This window comes from Cannabis sativa, chromosome 6, assembly GCF_029168945.1.
Source record: "Cannabis sativa cultivar Pink pepper isolate KNU-18-1 chromosome 6, ASM2916894v1, whole genome shotgun sequence".
Taxonomy (NCBI): domain Eukaryota; kingdom Viridiplantae; phylum Streptophyta; class Magnoliopsida; order Rosales; family Cannabaceae; genus Cannabis; species Cannabis sativa.
Genome location: NC_083606.1, coordinates 19,636,211 through 19,642,210, shown reverse-complemented (window position 1 = coordinate 19,642,210; position 6,000 = coordinate 19,636,211).

Below are 6,000 nucleotides of genomic sequence, written 5' to 3'. Positions count from 1 at the left end.
GGTTTCTAGGTTTAATTATTAATTGAGAGACTTTGAATGTCTAATTAATAATTATTTTAAATGACAATATTATTTAATAATCTATTTTACTTATTAAATAATTAGTTTTGGCATTTAAATGATTAAATTTGAAAAATAGCATTTTTGGAGAAATAAAAATAAAATTGAGGAAACTGCAAAATCCAAGTGAGGCCCATGAAACCCTATGGCCGGCCACCTCTTTGTGAATTTCCCAATTATTATTTTCATTTTTAATTGCCATGTAATTGCTAATCAAAGCCTAGGAAAAATAGGAAAGTGGTGGATCACACTAAATAAGGCAGTTAATTGATTACACAGTAATTAAGGAAACTGTTTATTTGGAAAGTTGTGCTCTCCCTTTTCCCTATATAAAGCAACATTTGTTCTCTTCTCTTGCATGTCTTTGTAAGCATCAAAAGCCACGAAATTCAAGAGAGAAAAAGAGAGAAAATTTCGAAATCCTTGTGAGATGAGTTGTGCCCACACACATCAAGTGGTATCTCAATCATAGTTTGTAAGACTATGGAATTTCTGCATCAAAGAAGGAGAAAAGAAGATCCAGGTTCAGATCTTGGTGATGCTCTGCTACAGAAAGGAATCAAGGGCTAGAGATCTGAACAGAAGGAGTCATATTATTCCGCTGCACCCACTGTAAGGTTTTCTAACTTTATATGTGTTTATTTTCATTATTTTAGAATTCATATTAGGTTGTTAATCCAACATACTTGTTAGTAAATCTAGATCCTGGTAAAATAATTCCAACATGGGGACCATCCAAAATTCAAAATATTAGTGGAGCACGTTGGTTTTTATTACTAGTTGATGATCACAGCCGCCTAAGTTGGACATTCATCATGCAAGAAAAATTTGAAGCAAGTCATATTTTTCAAAATTTCCACAAAATGATCCAAACTCAATTCCAAACAAACATCCAAGTGTTAAAAACCCACAATGCTCGTGACTTCTTCAATTCTGTACTTGGATCATATTTGCAATCCAATGGGATTGTTCATCAAAGTTCTTGCATAGACACACCACAACAAAATGGTGTGGCTGAATGCAAAAATTGTCATTTACTAAAGGTAGCCCGATCTTTACTTTTTTCATCCCATGTTCTAAAAAGATTTTGGGATGAAGCAGTTCTCACAGCTACCTATCTCATAAATAGAATGCCATCACGTGTATTAAAATTCCAAACTCCGCTGCAAATCTTCCTAGAAGCATATCCTAACTCACATCTTGTGTCTCAAATTCCCTTACGTGTCTTTGGTTGTGTTGCATTTGTCCATGTTCACTCCTCTCATCGCAGCAAACTTGATGCTCGAGCCACAAAATGTATCCTTCTTGGCTATTCATCTAATAAAAAAGGATACAAATGCTACTGTCCTGTTTCACAAAAAGTGTTCAACTCCATGGATGTTACTTTCTTTGAGGAACAGTCTTATTATACCAAATTTTGCAGTTCAGGGGGAGAATCATAATCAAGAACTACAAAATTAGGAAAATTGGGACTTTGTTTCACTCACTGATCCTCATTCTTAGTCAAGTATAAGGCTGATGGGAGCATTGAAAGATTCAAAGCCCGATTAGTGGCTAAAGGATTCACCCAATCGTATGGCATTGATTACCAAGAGACATTTGCTCCTGTTGCTAAGTTGAACACCATCCGAGTTCTCTTATCTATTGCTGTTAACAATGAATGGCCTTTTAGGGCTGCACATTTGGACCCGCACACCCGAAAAACCCGAACACCCACCCCGACCCGATGCCAAAAAAACCGACCCTCAGAAAACCCGTATAGTCGGGTCGGGTTGTACCCGAAAATGACTGTTACGGGTTTCGGGTTCGGGTCACATATTACATAATTTCGGTGGTCGGGTTAGAACCCGTAACCCGAAAATGATAAAAATTAAAAACTGTGGGTTTTTTTTTATTAAAAAATTAATACATTAATAATAATATCTGACTCTTGCTCTTCTATTCCTTTCGTATTCCACCACCAGACTTCATTATTCAACTATTCATTATCATTTCCATAGGAATGTACATTTAAATTTTTAAATATGTTCAACTTTCAATACATTAATAAATGTATCAATCGACCAATCAATGAATACTAGGCTATTCATATTCTAAATTTTAATCTATTACTATTAGTATTTATCTTTTTTTTTCTTCAATCTTCATCTTTCTTCAATCTTCATTACTGTAAAATAAATGTGTAATATCACACACAGTCACCACACGACACACACACAGTCACTTAGCACCCGACCACCGTCCCACTCGCCACTCCCACAGTCCCACTCCCACCCACCCACGGCCGGCCGCACACCCACCGTCCCACTCGACTCGTCTCGTCCGACTCACCCACACCAGTCGGCGACTGGTTCTCTTCGTCGGCGGAGTCCCATCCCAGAGGTTGCATTACCTCGGCAGTCGGCTTAGTCGCATCTCCGTCCATACCATTACCAGGTAAATGGCTCATGGCTGTGTGTACTGTACTATGTGTGTTAGTGTTATTACACTGTTATGTTACTTATGTATATTGTATAACAAACAACACAATATATTCTTCAAGCCTAATTCATATTTATTAGATTGATTCTCTCCTCTTATATATATAACATTTTTCTTTATGTATTTTCATGGAGATGTTAATATGCATCATGCATGGCTTCCAAATTTAATGTCATTTTTGTAATTGGGTATGAAGTATGAACCAAATTCAATTAACTATTTAAGCCCAAAAAATATTAATTATTAAAAAAAGGTCCAACCAATGTTAAAAAAAAAATGGTATTCTTAAAAATTAAATTGTATTTCGGCCCATAAACTAAAAATTCGGGCCCAGCCCAGTAGGACCCGAACCCGAGTACACCCAACCCGAACATAACCGACCCGAACCCGATACACCCGTAAACCCGAACACCGGGTTCGGTTGTAGATTTACAATACCCGATACCCGAAAACCCGAATCCGATGGCCTGAAAACCCGAAAATCTGACCCGTGTGCACCCCTATGGCCTTTATTCCAGCTTGACGTAAAGAATACGTTTCTTAATGGCGACCTTGTGGAAGAAGTATACATGGACATTCCTCCAGGATTTGAGGACTGATTCTCAAAGGGAAAAGTGTGCAAACTGAAAAAATCTCTCTACGGCCTCAAGCAATCCCCTCGAGCCTGGTTTGACAGGTTTACAAAAGTGTTGAAAGGAGATGGTTACACTCAGTGCCAATCAGATCATACTTTGTTTATAAAACACTCAGTTGGTGGAAAATTAACATCATTGATTGTCTATGTCGATGATATTGTGGTTATAGGTAATTTAGTGGAAGAAATTTCTCATCTCAAGCACCTTCTCTCCAGTGAATTTGAGATTAAAGATCTAGGCCAATTAAGATACTTTTTGGGGATGGAAGTTGCAAGATCCAACCAAGGTATCTCAGTCACTCTACGGAAATATGTCGTTGATCTCTTACAGGAAACAGGGATGATCGGATGCAAGCCAAGTGAAACTCCAATGGACCCTAATACCAAACTTGAAGTACAGACAGATGGAACAAAAGTTGACCGAGGAAGGTATCAACGTCTTGTGGGAAAGCTAATACCTAACTCACACTCGGCCTGACATAAGGTTCGCTGTGAGTGTTGTTAGCCAATTTCTCAATAATCCCTTTGAAGAACACATGGATGCCGTCTACCGGATTCTTAGGTACCTCAAGGGAACACCAGGAAAAGGGTTAATGTTTAGGAAATCTCTCAACAAAGATCTTCAAATATACACAGATGCAGATTGGGCTGGTTCTCTCACTGATCGAAGATCCACTTCTGGGTACTGCTCCTACGTTTGGGAAAATCTCGTATCTTGGCGAAGCAAGAAGCAACAAGTGGTAGCTCGCAGCAGTGCAGAAGCAGAATTTCGTGCCTTAGCACATGGAATTTGTGAAGGAATGTGGCTTAAACGTCTTCTTGATGAACTCAGAATCAAACTTGAAGGTCCAATAGATCTGTGACAATCAATCAGCCATAGCAATAGCAAAGAATCCAGTTCATCATGATAGGACAAAACATGTTGAAATTGATCGTCACTTCATCAGTGAAAAGATTGAAAACAAGATCATCACCTTGAAGCATATTCCCTCGAGACAACAAGCTGTTGATATCTTAACCAAAGCTCTCCATCGTCCTAATTTTAGGGAACTAAGTTCAAAATTAGGAATGTTTAGTATATATCTAGCTTGAGGGGGAGTGTAGGAAATCAAGCTAGCTGTAAATTATATTTAATGTATTTTTCATTTACTCTAATATTACTAGGTATTCACTTTGTATTATATATACCCTTTGTATATACTAAAAGAGATCATCAGAAATAAAAACATTTTTCTCTCATTTGCTTCAAAACCTTGTCACATTAACTCTATTTCTAGAACGATGACAACATCTCAAACAAACTTTTCACGCTTTCATCGAAGAACTTGGGATCAAATTTATCTTTATGAAACATTTTAGGCCTACCCCCATTAATCAAAAGTACTGATGAAGAAAAAACTAATATATGAAACATTTCTGTTGGTCCACCTCAGAATTAGATTTGTGATACCCTTCAACAAGAAAATCCCTTCTCATTTTATAGACTGGTGGATGGGAATTTTGGACTGGACACAATTGGCCCAAAAGTACCAAATATTAAGTTGGGTACCCATGTTTGATCAAAATACCAAGTTGGTACCTTATGTTTTAATAATAATTATTTGGTACCTTTTCTTTGCCAATCCTACATACTTGGCACCTTCTCTTTGAATTTAATGGACTCAAATTTATAGAATGATTAAATTACCCTCATTTTATTTTAAATAATTTTAAGGGGAATTATCCTATATATTATTTTTTTTTTTAATTTTTTTTTTCAAATTTACGGTTTGGGTTTCTAAAGTGGTTGCAGTGCTAGTTGCAATAGGGGTTTCTATACTATTTTTTGTTGCAATTTAGGTTACAGCGCAAGTTGCAATAGGGATTTCTATGTACAACTTCGTAAAAATGCAAAAAAAAAAAAAAAAAAACTGTTTTCAAGTGTAAAAATGAGAAAGCCCCTAATTTTAATTATTATCTTATTTAATAAATTAAAAACCAAAATAGAAACCTTATTATATAATTTAACTAGTGAACAAAGCCGCACTTCGTGCGACATGTATAATAATTTTAAAATTTTTGTTCACTCTAAAAATATATTTTTTTTGTTAGGACAACAAAATACAACTTTTTTTTTATTACACATAAAAATAATAGAATTACAACTTAATACTAAAAATATTTTGAATATTAAAAGTACATATAAATAGCAAAAAATCATTAATTTTTCATATACATATATTTTCCTTATTAAAGGAGCACCACAATTAAGTTAAACTTTGTTTCTAATAGAGAATTTAGTCTTTATTTTCTCAATGTATTATTTTTTTTTTTTTTGCATGAATCTCTATGTGTATTTTTATAGCAGACCTTCAAATAAAATGAAAATCTATTTTAAAAAATATATAAGAGAGAATTGTTTATAGATATATAAATTATATATATAACAAATAAAAAATAGTGATCAAGAATACTTACTTTTAATATAAGATTGATTTGTGTTGTTCTCTATTTATATACATACTACTTTGCATGATTAAAAGTTGAAAAGTATTTATTAGAAAATAAATAATTGGAAAAAAGAAAAAATTGTAGGAATTTAATTGACAAAGAAATATAAAATAGTAGTCAATAAATTTCTTATTGATTTCAGTGGAAGTGCAAGATGTAAGGGTGATATTTGATTTAGTTAATTGTATAAATAGAGAAGTAGTAAGATCTGAGTATATATTTAATCGGATTGTTATATACTTTTTTTTTAATATTATTAAATAAAAAAATTATAAAAAAACCGCAAATTAGGTAAAGTAAAAAATTAAAAGGAGATGAAGTCACCACATTTATTT